This window comes from Diadema antillarum, unplaced genomic scaffold (assembly GCF_040938485.1).
Source record: "Diadema antillarum isolate AM-2024a unplaced genomic scaffold, OU_Dant_1.0 scf00000130, whole genome shotgun sequence".
Taxonomy (NCBI): domain Eukaryota; kingdom Metazoa; phylum Echinodermata; class Echinoidea; order Diadematoida; family Diadematidae; genus Diadema; species Diadema antillarum.
In genome coordinates this window covers 289,285-308,333 of record NW_027271019.1, presented here as the reverse complement: position 1 = coordinate 308,333, position 19,049 = coordinate 289,285, and positions in this window count along the sequence as shown.

Genomic DNA, 19,049 nt, shown 5'->3' with positions numbered 1-19,049 from the left:
GGTCAGAGGCGAAAATCAAAACGTTTCGCTCTGATGGAGGTTGGCATCGAGTTTCACGTTTATCGTGTTGAGTTGATGAAGATGGCGATGATGATAAAAGACTTTAAAAGGAAGGAAGAAGATAACTACAACGACAACAAGAAAGAGAAGAAGTGCTTCACACTTCTCACAGAGATAAACACGTGCTGGAATAGTGTGTTGTTCTGTTCGTCCTAATTTTGAGGTCTGCGTCCAGCGACGGAGATGTCAGTGGCGCCTCATGTGAAAACATAGCCAAAAAGTCAGACGCACGAAAATTCCCGCGCAGTGGGAATGCGACAGCAGAAGTGTGAGTGTGGTCTATTCTATTTCCACACCTTTCTTTTCTGGTTATGGTTTGTACCTTAGGCCATCTCAGAGAATATACTAAGTCTGCATGCGACAGACTGCATGACAATAACCTATGGTGGGCAAGAAACATACTGTGCTATGTGTTCCTCCTTTTGGGAACTGTGTATCACATTATTCATGGCTATCACGGTTTATGCATATAATATATGCTACACATATATTATGCTACACAACGCAAACGCTTATGATCACTTTATCCACCACTCTCGTTATCATTATGTAGTTACTTATAATGTAGGTTATCATATTATATTACATAGATTTTAGATCAAGCTTTGATTCCAGCTGAACAGCTCCATACCATTGGAATGCGTGTTCCAATTTGCCCTCCTTGTAACATGTTTTCGAGTGATGACAGCATGTTTGTTGTTGTTTTTTAACGCTATCCCTGACGCCGTTAACCACGGTGTGTTTTTATACCAAGATGTTAGTGAATTTCCACGTTAAAAGAAGTAAAATTTCACACTGCAGAAAACGCTCATTCCGCCTTCCGCTCCGTATATAGCACACTGGCTTTATCTACACGCAAAGTACCGCTGACAATATCCAAAGAACTCGACAGCGAGGCAAGAAAAAAAAACGGCATCATCTACAAGAACGTCATAATAAGGTCGCCTGCTATCATTATCCGAACTCAAAATGCATTGATACACCTGCTCCAAGTCTCGACTGATCATTTGCAGATGGTAATAATCCTTTCTTTCGAAAAACAGGCCGAGTGGATGTTTGCTAATGGTATTTTGCCCATTTTAATAACCATCGTATTATTTTCTGTGCGTTAAAAAAAGCCCACAACAACAACACGGCAAATTCCGGAATACAACCAGCGAGACATGATAGAATGTCACCATACAAGAGGAAAAGCAGACAAAAGGCGAGCCGAAATACCTGTCATCGTCACAGATTTATATTCCGTACGCCGAAATGATCATCAAGAGCTTTTCGTTTCGATTAAAGACCCACTTTATGCGTGGATACTGAAACATATAATATGTAAAACTTGCCTTACATTAAGTGTTCCATTCCATTTCATTTTGACGCACGAATCAATCATTTGACCACTTGATTTAAAGTGATTCATGTCATCATAGAATGGAATTATTATGGGCCAGACTTATCAAGTGTTGCTGTATACTAAGCTCCGACAAGTGCACTTATGAATTGTGATTTGTTTCTGAAATAGACTAATGTTCGATTTGGATACGAGTCAACCCCCCTTGCATTCCGTCCCAAATGATCACTTCAGTTTCAGGCATTTAAAGATTTGAGAACTTTTTTTTTTTGTTCACGAACAAAAAAATGAGGAAACAAGTAGCAACGATAAATATTATGTAAAATGGATTGATTGATATATTTTGAATATCTCGCAGTCTATCACATTATCTACATTAACAAGTGTGTGTGTGTGTGTGTGTGTGTGTGTGTGTGTGTGCGCGCGCGCGTGTATAGGTAGATACACAGTTTCTATGGGACCTACATTTTAAAGCAAATGCATTTTCTTGTATCATTTATGACAGCTTGCTGTCTGGCGTAATCTATCAGAAACATAATCCCCCCCCCCCCTCCGAAAAAGGCTCCTAACTCTCAACTCTTCATTCTCCCTTCTTCTCTTGTTCTCATCTTTTTATGGATGTTTCTTAATCTATCTCTTCTTCGTCGTCACTTCATAGACTCGCTTTGACATTGCTCAGTGAGAGAATAAAATTATTATTCTCTTCTGTCGCAAAAATCTAACTGAGAACATCCAGATGGTGGATATTAATGCAATATTTTGCCTTCAGCCACACACGCACACGACCAACCGGGATATTTTGTCGCTCAAAGTTGTTCTCCTTCTGAGCTGAACGGTGTAAAATTTTGAAGTGTGCCCTCAGGCAACAGAAAAGGGAAATGCACGTCTGTTGGACCAGGCCGCTCATCAGCAGTAGATATTAAAACCTCGGCTGTGTGGCAGCGCGCGTAAAGCCCACTTGATTATTATTTCGCCCGTGTCTATTTCATGTAGGATCTTGATGTATGTAATATTCATTGTCTGTTTGCGCACAAAATTATAACATAAATCGTTTGTTGTTGTTTTTTAAAGTTTTGATTTACACTGTTAGTCAATGAATTAACCGGTCTGTTGATGTTTTATTTGGTTAAAGTGTTTATAGTAAAAGAAAAAGAAAAAGGAAAGAATCTGTTGTAGCTGTTATTCTTGTTGTTTGCGTTTCTAATTCTCGTTGTTTCATGTCAGTCGTATAAATCTCATTTGTATGTATATATATATATATATATATATATATATATATATATGATGAATCATCCGGTAAACCAATTTTTCGAAATGTTTTGATACTCTGATGCCGTTTCTTTTAAGATATTATACGGAAGGTGTTTTGCGTGATTTTAAAGCAAAGAATTTAAGCCCTCTCGAAATTAGTTTTTTTTTTCCTATGGGTATTGGTGTGGCAACAATAGTTTTACGTTATGCAGATAAGTAAGGCAAAGATTTATTGCTACAACTGTGTTGCCAAGTGAAGTGAAAAGGGGAATAAATCGAACAGTTTACCCTGTAAGTATGAAACAGATTACCAGACAGTTTGTTGCTATTTACATTGACTAGACGACTGGAACCAAAATGAAGAATGGATTTCATTTTGTTTCATCACTGCTCATCATTTAAAGGACAAGTTCACTTTCATGTACATGTGAAATTGAGAAAATGCAGCAATATTAGTTGAACACATCAGTAAAAGTTTTAGGAAAATCAAACAACCAATTCAAAGATTTTGAATTCTTTAAAGTTTCTGTGCAGTCACTGCTCGATGAAAAGACTACTGCAGTTTTTTATGTCACATGCGCAGAAGGGTAAGCAGATAAGAGAATGTCCCAAAATATCATTTTAATGAAAAAAAAAGGCACGCAATAATACCTCGACTTGTCACTGACATATATCAAAGATAATGATATACCACCTGCCTTCTGATAGAGGCGGCACAAGTGTTCTTTTATTATGCGAGAAATTGAAAATGTGTTGAATTTTCTTTATGATTTCTTTATATCGTTTTACACATGTGATACCACAAGCTTAGTAGTCTTCTCATCCGGAGTTGGCGGCCCAGAAACTTCAAAAATTCATGACTTTTTATTGGATTGTCCGATTTTCCTCAAGTTTTCACTGATGTGTTCTATTAACATTGCTGCATTCTCTCAATTCGCATGTATATGAAGGTGAACTTGTCCTTTAAGTCATGGAGCATAAATCTACGAAATAATTTCATCGTTTTATAATTCGTGTTTGTTACGTCATATTTGGCTTTCTTCTATATAATCACGATTATCGTAAAATATGAAAAGACTAAATACTACCATACTTACTCTCTTGAAGCGTATACAGTATACCATCCATAAACCTTTATAATTGTTATTTCTTGAAATTCAGAAATATTCCTTATATCATTATAAAGAGTGTCTTCTTGGTTTTTTTTTTTCTCTACCCCGTTGTACACTGTTCTCCCCTCTCCCGTTCCCTCTCTCCCTCTCTTCTCTCTCCCTTTCTCTATCTTCTTTCTCTCTCTCTCTCTCTCTCTCTCTCTCTCTCTCTCTGTTTGTCTCTCCCGATGCCGGTCACTGCTCCATCTGCCTCCGGCGCGCTAAACCACCGGGAATCCAACTCATGCAGGTGAGTGAGCCTTAGTTCAAAGCACTTCTTGCACATTACAAACCGGTCCAATGAATTCACACATTTCTTTTCACAGAGCAAAGTCAGGTCGAGTATTACATAATGTATGCAATACAGACTGAAAAAACAACAACAACCCAGAAGCATTGTCTAATATGCTATTATTATAATACGATATTCTCCCTCAATTGTGAAAACAGAAAGAACAAACTGCGTTGTCGTACGAGGCTTCAAAATAAGCCGTTGAAATTGGACTGTGATTAACTTCAAGACTTCAAAATGTTTTTACTTTTTAACAAAATAATAGAAGAGCTAAAATTGTTGGCTGAAATATATTTATTATCCGTTTAACTAATCAAACTTATGTTCCCGTGTGCCTTCAGGAATATATCTATGTGTGAGTGCACATTTCGGGGAAAATATAAAGATATTTATTCTTCTATCGTTTTCATGAATAATGATTTGGTTACCTCAGTGATGGCCATGATGATTTTTTCCGGCCTTGAATTCCAATTTGTTCCGAATTTCCTTTATATCAGCGGATACGAATATGTAAAGAAGTAGGACATTACGATGTAAGCATGATTAGAGGGATTGATTTTATCATTCATGTTTATTCATGTAATACCTGATAATTTTGATTAACGATCACACTAATGCAACGATGGAGATGATGATGATGATGATGATGCTGATGATGGTTGTGATTACGATGATAGCGAGGACAATGGTGTTGATGAAGATCTTGATGACGGTGGTTATAATGGTGTTAATTGTGATGGTGGTGGTGGTTGCGATGACGATGAAGATGATAATGTCGTTGGCGATGACGAAGACGCTGTAATACCATGGCATTGCTCCTGGTGTGGCTGTTATCACGTGAATGGTACCGATCATTCTCACGATAGCAGAATATCGTCACATACCTATTGACGTCAGCAAACAAGCAAACACCAAGAAATAGTGGTGCGGCAACTTTGGTTAATTTGTTTGTGGCGATAACCTTTCTAGAGTGCAGCGATGTCTATCTCCTTCTGTGACACATATTCTATTATTCCTTAACCTATATTCTCACCTCAAGAGAGACATGACTCGTTATACATGCATCATGTACATAGATTGCTCTCAACAAACTGCATGGGGCACATAGCAATGAATATTAATATGATTTTGCATTGTTATCAATGTAATGTCCCTGAGAACATCAATAAAATGTATGAATTAACTCGTACATGCCATCGTCGATCGTCAATTTTGTCTGATCCATGATACCGCCATAGGCTATGATGACGAAGTTCTATTTTGTCAGTCTCCTAGATCTCCTTCAATCGTGTACTATTCAAGGTAAGCTTCAGTAGCATACTGTTATGCAAACCTCAGGCGCGCTATCAGGGGGGCGTTTCATCAACGAGTTCGTCGGAGTTTTCACCGACGAATTTGCTATCAGCCAATCAGACGCAAGGATTTATACTGACAACTGTCAAAAGCTAATGAAATCCTTGGTCTGATTGGCTGATAGCAAATTTGTCGGTGAAAACTCCGACGAACTCGTTGATGAAACGCCCCCCAGGAGGCAACACAGATTCATGACCAGTGTGGGCATTCAATCCGTACTCTCGTGATTTTTAGTAGGCTGCCCTCTTTGTTGATTTAGCGCGTGCACGCCTCTCGGTTGCTACGAAGGAACCATTTTCTCAAGGATTCTAATCAATCCCGACTTTCAATTACTGTAGTCTGTAGTCTCACAAACATATCACTCTTACTGTTCATCATTCGATTCAGGTCTTCTTAAGACATCCATTTTGCGTCTTAGAAATTGTTTTTAGTAATGATTGCAAGTTTAGCATAATTAATTAAGCTTTGTGAAGATTCTGGCACGTATCAAAAAAAAATTCACAACCTTGGAAAATATCACGTTGATCATGGTGATTCCCAAAATGATAATTACAATGAAAGTAATGGTGGCACAGTACTGTATCCTCAGGCTCCTTTTCCCTCTTCCTTCTTCTCTATATTTTTGTACCCCATCTGCATTTTCTGAAGTAACTCTATAATTAACGAAATCTAGAGGCATCCACAGACATGTGTATGCACTGACGAAAGCCCCTTAAGGACTCAAACGAAATCTATGTCAAAGCGCCATCACCGTTAAGGGAATGTATAGGATCCCAGTTCCTCAAGTAGATGCTGATGTCTATGGAACTATAATTACACAGATATCAGATATATCAGTTTTCCTCTAAATTTACAGTCAGACGACGTGGTTTTATATTGTTAGCTTGTTTGAAAAATCAGAACTGAATGTGTGAAACCCGTCCTTGAAAGAGATCTGCAGCATCATAAAAACTAGTTTTACCATATGCCTACTCGTTTTTTACCCTTCAGACAGTTATCTAACTATTCGGGAAAGTAATAATTTACTAGTATAGTAGATAAAACGATATCTTGATAGTGACAGCATAATTTTCCACACTTTTGTATGCTTAAAAGTTTGTTCATAATGAATCAGTGTACAGCTCAGACAACAAAGTTCGGCAATGAGATTGAGCCACCTCAATTCTAAAAAGTGTCTTTTAAGCTTATAGTTCTTCGTCAACTCCTGAACACAACCACCAGTTTGATGATATCACCCCTTATAGGTCCAACTACATGAATCGGTGCTGCTTGCTCCGGTCTAATGAAGTTTCGATTGTGGCATTCTTAAGCGCAGTCTTCCTTCAAAATTCATTTTATGGTGAAATAATTGCTAACTCGATAGAGTACGGGGAAGGGGGTGCCTCTTTCTCACCTATTACAGTACATGAGCGAAATGACACTAATGGTAGGGTCATAAATGATACAGGTTGTACGACGGAACAGGATGGTGTCCCTGAACACACAGCTTCAAAAAAAAAATAGATAAAATCTAATTAAAGGGTGCGGTATTTTTTTCCCACCACTGAAGATGGCTCCACACACATAATAATAACTCCAGTGGGCTTCTATGCATTATAACTGATTCGTCCGGTCGTCCGAATGTATACAGTGTGGAGGTATACATGACCGTCTGATCAAGCCTTAGTAATGTTGTCTATTTTCTCCACTAGCCAAGAAGATGGTTGCATGGTTGCAGGGACAATTATTCATTATTCAAAACGTCGAGCAAAACATATTGATGCCGCGTCCATCGGGTGTATTCCGACCCGGCGTACACTAAGCATCGCCATTAAATCACACAGTCTACCTACCTGTTTTGGGTTCGGAGCTACGTTCTAAATCTGTTTTTCTAGAGTTTGAAAGACATAACATTTAATATTCTTTATTTTCATTAGTGGAACTTACTGCATGGGCCACGAACAATAATTGTCAAATATAAGCCTACTATGTACATAAGCATTTCTGAGTCAATGTTTGAAGTTCAAGTGTCTTTCAAGCGATTATTTGTCTAAAGATTAATGGGGAGACATCGACAAAGGTAATGGCCTAGACATTTCTAGGATTTGAGAGCCAAAGCTTTACTTATCACTCGAAAATCCCCTTGAACTAAGGTAGACGGTAGCTCTCTATTTGCGGCCGCTTGTGATAAAATGAACATTCACTACATTCAAGAGGAGCCCTTTATATACAGTGGTGAAAATAGATCAAATGACCTAGATTTGATGGGGAACTTAACTTTTTGGAGTTTGCGATTAGTTCATTATGGTTATTATCATAACCACGCTTGTTTTTTTTTTTCATACAGTATTTTACGTGTTTATGAAATGGAGACAACGACCAATGTCATCTGCACTACGTGTCTTGTTTTAATCAACTCTTTAACCTGGTGGACTACAGAATGAATCTACTACCCCTGCTCCTTATACATGTTGATATACATACATATATATATATATATATATATATATATATACATGTATATATATATATATATATATATATATATATATATATATAAGATCGAGAGCAACGTCCGCCCTAGTCTAATTTCTTTCAGTATATATATATATATATATATATATATATATATATATATATATACATACATAATAATCACTATGTGATGTGTGTGTGTGTGTGTGTGTGTGTGTGTGTGTGTGTGTATGTATTTGGGTTTTTTTAAGCAAACTGCTCATGTCAGCTGCAATGTTTCGATCCGCGTATGAACACCTTGAGAATCAAATCATATGATTTTAGAATCTGTTGTGATGAGATGCGATTGACTATGATAATAATATATAATCACCCTGTTGAAATCTCATACGTTAGGAAGCAATGACGCATTACCTTACATATTTTGAATGAGAACAGGACATCGCAATATATAACCTAACAGAACCATTGTTTAGAAATAAAAGTTTTAATTTTGTGCCATAATGCTGGACGTCGATCGACCAAATCTTCTATAAAGGCAATGTTTGAACGTTGTATTCAGAAATCCATATATTGCTCTTAAAGGGGAAGGCTAGTAACTGATCAGTGGGAATCAGTGGAAATGCTGGGAGATGATTGTTCCAATCCTTATGGGATTCATTCAAGAGTTCATTGTATATCTATTGTTGTGTGAAAATTATTTGCTTCAGAATGGTCTCATATTCAAGTAATGTGCAGTTTAATGCTTCCAGGTTAGCGTCCCTGGTCAGTGACGGAGCATTAATCTGCACATTACTTGAATATGAGACCGTTCTGAAGCAAATCATTTTCACACAAGAATAGATATACAATGAACTCTTGAATGAATCCCATAAGGATTGGAACAATCATTTCCCAGCATTTCCACTGATTCCCACTGATCAGTTACTAAGCCTTCCCCTTTAAAGTAGTATCACCATCATCAAAATTTCATCGTACGAAAAACCACTAGATATTCCATGATTTAAAATAATTCATCAAAAACAAATCCTGGACCTCTGGGCTTCCCTCAGCCAACCACTTGTTCTTTTAGCCTTCTTTTGCCAGCAATGAGATTACTCGTCCAAAATCTGGGACGACAAGATCCATAATGCTTTTCGCGCATGAAAAAGAGATAATGTATTTTTAATAGTGCCGTCTGCAAAGATTCCTATAGATTTTTTTTAAAAAATTAGTTTGACGATCATCAAATTGCAACTATGAGCTTTTGAGATGAAAAATCGCGCATGGAACTCTATTTTTATGTTTTCTTTATAAAGTTTCGTTCTCTTTGTTACTTTCCTTCCTCTCCTGAGATGACTTGTACTCCTCTCTTCAATATCATCCAGTTGTCAATTAAAATGAGTTATATGAGAATTCCAGCGTCTTACTTCATTAATCTTTGGCACACTGTGCTATAATCCTTGTAACTGTCTTTTTTCAGTGAGAATTTGATCTGTCTTTCTTTTCTTCTATTTTGTTTTGTTTACCTCAGTTTGGAATTCAAAGTGAGATTATTCAGGTTCCTGCTTTTCTCTGCAGTCTAATAAGTATATGTGAAATAACATCGGAAATTGAAATATAATACATCCCCAAGTATCTTTCTCTCGTCTTTCCTTGCATCAAATTTATGTGTATTTGTATAACATTTTTAGCTTCGTAAACCTTTGGATCTTCATTTTTTTCTTTAAAGAAACCAAAGGCGGAAAGATCGATCCATGACAAGTCAAAGTAACGAAACATCGCGGCAAAACTTGAACAAAGAAAATGCTATGTTGTTTGATGTGACCTTTAAATTTCTAAAGGCCAATTCTTTATGAACGATTCTGAATGGAAGCCCGGGATGGCAGTATACCCATTAAAATGTCGTGAATGACCGTGTAAACCAAACTTATTGTGTCCTTGCCATTAGTGTCAGTGATGATTGCACGGGGACGTTTATATCGTCTATTCCTGCACCACACACTAATTTAATTTTATTCTCCTTTACAGCCCGATGACGTGATATCCATTGCAGGTCACAGTGATCATTTATTGTATCGATGACATGTGTTCTGCTCTTCCACACTTGGTTTCGCTCTAAACATATACCGTTCCTCGTCCAGCTGCAAAGAAAGGCTCGTAATTGTTGTAATTGTACCTTGATATTGAGGTATGCGTAGGCTTGACGACAAATACACTAATGTTTTGTCAAGGTCACTTAAATTGTAAAAACACATAGCCCTGATAAAGAATTACTCATTGTTATGTCAATTTCTGTTACGGTATTCATGGGTTGTTATGCGTACGAGACTCTACGTGGATATCGTTAATTAAATATATTGCAGATATTATGATGATAACTGCCTTAAGACTTCAAAAGACAGAATTGCATCCTTTGCCTCTATCGCCGATCACAGCAAATGAACGCTAATGAATTCGTAACTCTCTTTTCAACAACAAATTTGCGTCGGAAGATTGCAGTTGCATTAATTAGACACATAATCATCATGAATTTCGATCGTGTCATGCCTGATATTTCATACAGCGGCACCCGGCTTGCAGTGTGGGTATACCACACATTGTCAGGGTGAAGATAACTTCTAAGAATACAAGCGACTTGTTTGGTATCAAAAGATATGGACGAGATCTTGAAGAAAGACTAGTGGCCATATTTTAACCCTTCATGTGTCAAAGACTTTGAACAGTGTGCACAATGCTATGGGGTTTTCTGAGCCATTCAGCATTCAAGCACACAATGGGTTAAGAGTCGCTTACCCCATTGATTCTTAAATTTCATGATGTCATCTTGGTTTCCTTAAAGTTGCCACGTCTGTCGATGTTTAAATTACTACTCCAATACCATGTCAAAGTCCAAGCTGACTCCAAGAAGTAGAGTAAAATCAGCTGGACGAAATAGCAAAACAGAGTTTTATCACAATTGGACGAAAATCTGAGAGAGGCATGCCAGTTTCAAAGTTCCAGTTGGTTTCGAATAATGGTGATACCATTTTGCAACCAAACATGCAAATCACGAAAGAGAAAGTAAAATGAATTTTTATTATCGATAACAGATGGTAACACCACGTTTCCCTGCATGTTGACCGTCCTTTCTACGAAATCATTTTTTTTCCTTTCTTTGGAATCATAGTAAAAATATATGTTCCTTAGAGACTTTTTAGCAATTTAGTTAGAGACTTGTGTGAAGATGATTTCATTTGCATATATGATTGTGGCCTGTGTATTTTGAGAAGACATGGGTATTATCATATCTTGAGTCTTTGGCTCGAATTTAACGATTTCATGACTTTAATGGTGTCTCGTTAGTAGCTTTGTATCACTCCTTGTGTAAGTTTGAGGCTACAGTCGGTACAAATGCCATGGAATGGTTGAGACTTTATCGGGAATCCCAAGTCTGGAAATAAAGAGACTGCACGAGCACCACTTAACTTAAATAGCAGTAATTGGATAGTATTAGATGCTGTACAGATGTCTGAAAGATACTGACTCTCTTTTCCTTTAATCACCATTTTAGGGGATTCCATGATGGTCAAGAAGATAGGCATGGCAGTAGTGTCTTAAAAGGAACGAGGAAAATATATGTTTGAAGATAACATCGAAAATCTAATCGATTTTTATTTTTCAACAGACAAATTTTTTGAAACGTGAGATTGAATGAAGTCTGGATGAAGTACCTTCTGATTTATATGAAAAATATTCATATTTTGTCTAAATGATAATGATTTCAACATTACATGCATTGTATCCATTATGCAGAGAAAGGGGACATTGTGTAATTGTTAGGGGTAACGATAGTCGTAATTGAGGACGACTTGATTTTGCCATAGCACACGTTTCCCGTAGACATCTGTGACACATCGTGCCACCTTAATAATCTGTAGACGTTACTGAAAGGGTCATCTCACTGGCAAAAACGTCGCTGCGACTGCCGCGACTGATCAGGCAACTCGTGCGACTGGAAGGATCAAATAAATGACTTACTCTCTCACCAGGAAAGCGACTTCAGGGCGACGTCCGAGATGTCTCCTAAAACGGTGACAACTTATTTGCCCATAAGCCGCCGCGACGTCCGCGCAACGTACGTCGCCGAGACTTCTTCTCAGTCGCGGAGACTTCTCCGCGACGTCTCCACGTCGTCGTCGGTATAGGTCTCTATAGGTTTCCGCAAGGTCATGGAAACGTCTCGGAGACTTCACGTGCAAACTTGGTCTCCGCGACTTTGCGGAATCTACGCAGACGTCGAGGAGACGTCTCCTAGATCAGCTGAAGACTGGAAAAAAATCTCCGAAAAATTGGACATGCTCGATTCTCTCGCGACTTCCCGGAAACCAGCCTGGTCTCCAGGAGTCCCCACCATAGGTTTGCTACTTGTCTCCGAGTTAATTAAGTTACCCACTTTACTGAGGGTTTCGCTTTCATTACTAGAATCACACGCATGATTTCACTCGCTACAATGTCTAATGCCTCTTTTATGAAAGTTTATTGAATTCTTATATTTCTTGGCTTTTTGTTCGCGCTTTTTTTTTTCTCGACTCTTTCTGACCTTTCACAGCTCATCTCGACTCCTAGCGTCTCGCATCGGTTCCTGGGCGCGATCTGGGCATCTGTCTACCTGTACGTCCTAGTAGCGCCACCTAGTACTGAAAATAGATATCATGTTATTTTCAGCAGTTGGCGCTACTAGGACATACAGGTAGACAGATGCCCAGGTGTCCAGAGTTATTAAATGAATCAGTGAATAAAAGTGACGTCCAGTGGCGGTCTGCGATCTTTGCACCTTATCCATGGCCCGTGAGATGGCTTGAAGTCGGCAAGATGAATTTTTCCCTTTTAAAATTCGAAAATACAATGATGCGCTGTCCTGCAACACCTCGCCGTCATTTCTTCCTTTCTAATTTCTCCCATCCTCCACTATCATACCTCATGTTATCATTCACATTGATTTAAAAGGTCGTTCGCATAATTTTGGCGATAATTTATCAATAGGTCAGTAGGTTACCTATCTGCTACCCAACTTACATTTACAGTAATTGGATATGTCTGAAAGCTTTCAGGAGGTTTATCACTCATATTGCTGTAGGCCCTACTTTTTCGAATAGTCACAAAATTCGCATTGCATTTACAGGCGGAATGACTGTTTGTGATCAAGCGATGGTATGAAATAAGACACACAATATGAAACACATTACAATTTTACATGGAGGTAAAAATTATGACTGAGGTCCTCATCAAGACGTAACGGGCTCATCAGCTGCTACGGAAAATCCTTTCCTCATTGTCAAAAAAAAAATGGATAAAAACACCCACAGACACACATAAACGAACACACATCACACACACACACAGACACACACACACAACCACCCCCCCCCCCCAAAAAAAAACAAAAAACAAAAAACAAAAAAAAACAAAAACAAAAACAAAAACAAACAAACAAACACGCACGCACGCACACACACACGCACACACACATAATGACGCGATGTCCAAGTTTACGGACTGCTATCCCGAATTAAGTATATTCCCTTCACATGTCATGCTGGACACATCCCATCACATTCCTTTACATCTCCAGGACCAGGGATTCGTATAACAAACCTACCTATAGTCTCCCTTCCAGCCTGTGCCTATTTTATAACAGATATCATTGACTTTTAGTACATTATGGTCTCAAGTAATTATGTTAACAAACCTATAATCCACTCCACCGAGGTAATATTATCGCTATTTACGATCGATGGCTAGTTAAAAGATTCATATATGATATGATATGATTTATGAATTGAATGGTATATTGTTATGAACTTGTGTGCAAAGTAAAGAGCTTGTTCGCTTACAGCATGACCAGACAGGGTGACATCCGGCGTGCGCAACGCCTTGAGCGCCAGGACGTACAAGACCAAGAGAGAGAGAGAGAGAGAGAGAGAGAGAAATCAAAACAGCTGTCATTGTTGCTGTAATCATGATAGAGATAACTTTTCACAGTATGGGCTCTAAGGGTGTAAAACTACGCCGAGCCCGAGCTAATCATTTTAAGGAAGAAGATCTAACTTGCGGAAAAAACAAAACAAAACAAAATCCAAACAAACAAAACACAAAAACTAAGCCTGGAATCACAGACTAAACTAGTATAGAATGAGCGAAAGATATGACCCAGATGATGAGCAGCTCAAGATGCTGGATCAAATCAACTACAAGTGACAGTGCAGTCATCTGTCGTTACGCTCTAATTTCTGAGAGAAGAAAAACCGAAGTGACACAAAGCCAGGCGATAAACAGCAGCAGCAGCAGCTACAACAACTAACAACAACATCCAAGAATATAAATATGAAGGCATGATCACAGCGTAACACCTGGATTTGTATACGTATCACAAATTCATATTATTTGAACTGACATTAAATTCCTCGTACAGTTTTGGCTGTGCATATACCAAACACCGCGCTCATATCGTATTCAAGACGGTACCTGCTTCCGCATCGTGCCTACCAATGCCTATCGAAGTATTCCATAGCATCTGGCCACTCAATACCACGCTACCATCAAATCTGTAACACATACACCCAATTCATAACTATCGTTGTTTGTTACAGTCATAAAACTTGCCCCAAAGTTGCTTGACGTAGCTAAAACAATGTACATGAAATTCCAAGAACCAAAATAAATAATTTTACTGCTGGATGGGGCAGCTTGTTACTAAGTCTTGGGAGAAGAAAAAATAATATACAATATCCATAAAGTTAATAATCCAGAAACTGTCAGATTCAACATGAACCAGAGTCGAATTAAGCACGTGCGCAAAATCATCTGTATCAATACAATTTTAGCGTTGAATGACTTTCTCGCTAAATTTTCCAATCAACCTATGTTTGCTCCCAGGGGTATGAGAATTTTTCGCGTTGTTTCCGCGATAGCGATGAAGCGAATCCCAAGATTGACACAAAAATGGAATGAATGAAAAAAAAATCAGGAAAAAAATATTGAAATTGTGAAACTGAACTCTTGCTCACCTCTTCCAAATTGCGTACAACTAATACATTGGATTGCACTGAGAGTTTGATTATTGGAAAGAACACCATATGGTCACGCTTGTATGCTTTGTTTTCAATGACCTTTACATTATTAAAAGCGCTAGATATTGTATGATATATAGTCGCATTTAATCGCAGGAGTGCATTATGATAGCGTAGTATGCTATGAAGGCGTGATAACGAATCACAGATACACAGATACCAATGGTTATTTTAATTGCTGGTGTGCTTTTACAAGCGATTCGTTACGCTACGCTGTTACGGTTGCATTGACATTAGGTTTCACCCAAACGTAATGATAAGCTTCGGTATGTCAGATATTTAACTTGGGCAATTAATGTGTTATCTTTAAAAATAAATACATGTTTTCCGTCTGTGTGCGTGTGTGCGTGTGTGTGTGTGTGTGTATGTGTGTGTGTGTGTGTGTGTGTGTGTGTGTGTGTGCGTTGGTGCAATTACGTCAGGTGTACAGTGAGCCTTGCCTTCTAATCCTCACAACAAAAATTGTTCGTCATCGATTAAAAAAGAAAAAAAGAAAGTAGAGAGTTGAACAGCGACTGTATGACATGTAATGACATATTCATAATCATGGACATGTTACATTTTGGAGAACATTACGGGAGGGACAGTTAAAGTGATAGACAGATGGAAAACCCCATTACGACATTAAATCAATCAAACGCATTCACCATGAGTGGACCGTTGTCTTGGGGTGATTATTATGACCCAATCAAGTGTGACCTTTGTCATGTCTATTGACCGTTTTATTGGTCTATTTCCGACTCTGGATCAATTAGGGCTGCGTTCATGCGAAACTAGAATTGCGTTTCTAAACACGTTTAGTCGCTAAACGTGTTTAGTTGCGTTGCGTTCATGCGATTTTTCCATTTAAACGCGTTTCAAAACGCCGATCTGAAACGCGGAAAAAAGGGCGTTTTGAATCATGATTCTGCCAGAATCACGATCGCAGAAGCCGCATGAACGCAACCGTGATTTCAATCATGATTCTATGACGTCATTGTGCGCTGTGCGCATGCGTGTCTAATGCGGTATCCCACAGCTTCTTGTTCTGTTCGCGCGCTTGTGTACGTCTTATGAATCGTGTGTTTCGGTATCAAACTTGCATTTGTTGGTTTACATCAACGCCACACACCGATTCTATGCTAGTATATAGCTGTTTAATATAATAATACATGTAATTACTCTCCGATTGAGTTGATAATAGTAGTGGCTGCAGCGCTGTGCCTACCAAGGAAAGCAATTGGAGAGACGAAGAATTAAGATTTTTCGATCTGTGCATGGGCAGAGCCTGAATGCCACATCTTATTGAAAAGTATTCACCGAAATATAAACGTAAAGGCCTATAATAAACTGACTGATCAGTTGGCATAAGGTGGTCTGGCTCGAGTTGCAGAGACAAGGTCAAACTGCGCAGTATGCTGCGCAATGGCAAAGAATGAGCAGAGCCAGAATCAGCGACGCGAAAGTCCGCATGAACGCTCTTCCGCTGAGACCGTGATTTGAAACGCCGTTTTGAATCATGATTCATGTTTGTGATTCTGGCTACGAAATTCGCATGAACGCGGCCTAAGATACTCTTCATGTGAGAATGAGAGTACGGGGCTGCAGAAGATATACAAGCTTCGGCTGTTGGTGTTGATCGTTTGAATTATTATGTGCGTCAGTGTGTGTGTGTGTGTGTGTGTGTGTGTGTGTGTGTGTGTGTGTGTATAACTGTGTTGTGTTGGAAGATGGGTATAGATTACGTACGAAGATACGTCTTATTGCAGAACACATGGCCATGCTTAAGATTGATCTCGTGTAAATGAAAGACCATACACTGTAGCTCGCTACACACATAGCTTCAATTTGTTTTTCGAACTAATACTGTATAAACTGTTATTTTCGCGAGGTTTTAATTTCCACGAATTTCGCATTAACGTACATGTAAGCATCGGCGTCGAAACGCGAAAACAACATCTCGTGAAAATGTCTGTGACCTCGTCATTCGCGAAAATATATGTATGCGAAAATAACAGCGTATATAGTAATATATTTATTTCCCCTAAACAAACACCACGTTATGATAACGTTGGAGAGTGAATTCACGTTACAATGGGTTTCAATGTTATTGCTGTTGCCTATAGGTGTGTGTGCATCCATGTTGAGAATAATAATACCAGCAAACATTTTTAGTTTGTGTTTCTTTGCTGTTTTCGAAGAGAGATGGATTGTTATTTGACCCAACACACTGAGAGGGAATACGGACCAATTCACAAGACAGCTGCCGAGACGTTGTGGGGGGGGGGGGGGGGGGGGGGGGGTGAGACACATGCGTTTTCCCATGTCCTGCATGACTTACAGCATTTTCAGGTTCATATCATTTTCTCACCATTTTGTGAGTAATTTCCAGATTCAAGGTCTTTTATGTTGACACGCCTTATATGGACTACATCGTGGCATTGAGAAGTGAGAAAGTGCCATGTGTTTTGTCCGGATAGCGGTTAACCCTTTCACGAGACTCATCCACTCGTAAAAAGACGACCGAGTATGCCGTATCACGGAGAAGGGAGTCCCCCTTTTCACCTTTGTAGCATGTACCATGATGATTATGCCAAGTACTGACCTTCTACATCTAAGTCTTGAATGCGTCTTCACGCGCACCTCAATTGTTTCTGCACGCATCTTTTTCTTCAGCGAAATTACCGAAGCTTCACACCAACATGCCGAAAGATTTAACCCTTACACTGCTGGAGAATGACATTATTAACATAAACGAAGAGAACAAGACACTGTATACTCGTAGTTAATGATGGAGTTATTAATTGGCTACAAAGTCTGTGTCAGAGGTGTTGGCTTTCCTCTCCTCGTAACTCCTGAGTCCCGAATGATTTTGCCTTCATTCTTCCAAACAATCACATGGACGCACATACTGCTTTCTTTACCATGGACTGGGGCGGATCCAGGAATTTCGAAAAAAAAAAGGGTGGGGGCGCAAACAATATTTCTGGTGCTGCTTAAGGGTTTCATTTCATTTCTTTAAAATTTCTTTTGCTTTAACAACAAATGGAGAGGGGGCGCGCGCCCGGTGCGCCCCCCCCCCCCCTGGATCCGCCACTAATGGAGATACCGTGCTTCCACATCCTCCACAGTCGCAAACATAATTATACACGTGCACCGTCTCTTTATTATGATAATCAATGGATAAACAAAGTGAAAATCCAATGCATGCTCATTTCGCCCTTCATATAAAGAGTGAATTAAGAAAACAGACACTTCAAATTACAGATTAAAATCGTCTCTTTAGATGAGGACGTTCAGAATCCCACAGTCAAATAAATCTCACGAAACAGTTCTTTCGTCGCTACCACAATCATGATAGCAAAATTTATCAATGTCAAGCATGTGAACAATGATTAAATATTTCATCAACTGATATCATGTACACTCCAGTTGTTCCGTTGTTGTTTTTGAACAAGAATTAACAATATATGCAACAGCGAAATAAAACAACAGCAACAACAACAACAGTAGCAGCAGCAGCAGCAGCAACCGGGCAACAACAACAAAAGAGATTATGTTGAAATCTATGACTCTCCTGACACATGCGCACACATGCAAGATATAGCGATGTACTTAGTATCGATAGGCTTTGGGCACATGAGAGTCTTTATACTAACTGCTACCACACTCCATCCAATGCCGCCAATAGTATTGTTGTATCAACGCTGAATGTTGATCAAGCTCTTATTGTCTGCGCAGTGCAAAATACACGAGTACAATATTAATAATTAGGCGAGGTCACACTTTATACCCCAATAGCCAATTTCTATCATGACGAAATTAAAAACGGAAAAAAAAAATCGTTGGCATGGATGCCTTTCATTTGCACCACGTCAATATTTGTCTTCGATAATAATTAATCGATACGAAGGCGAATCCAATCGTCGACTGGTCGCGTTGCTACCAAGTTTCGCAGAGAGAAAAAAAAAGTAAACGAGTGAGCCCAATTAAAATCAAAACTGGATGACTAAAATTTTAGCTACATGAAGACGACGACGACGCGGGGAAAAATGCGGCACACCAACAGATCGGTT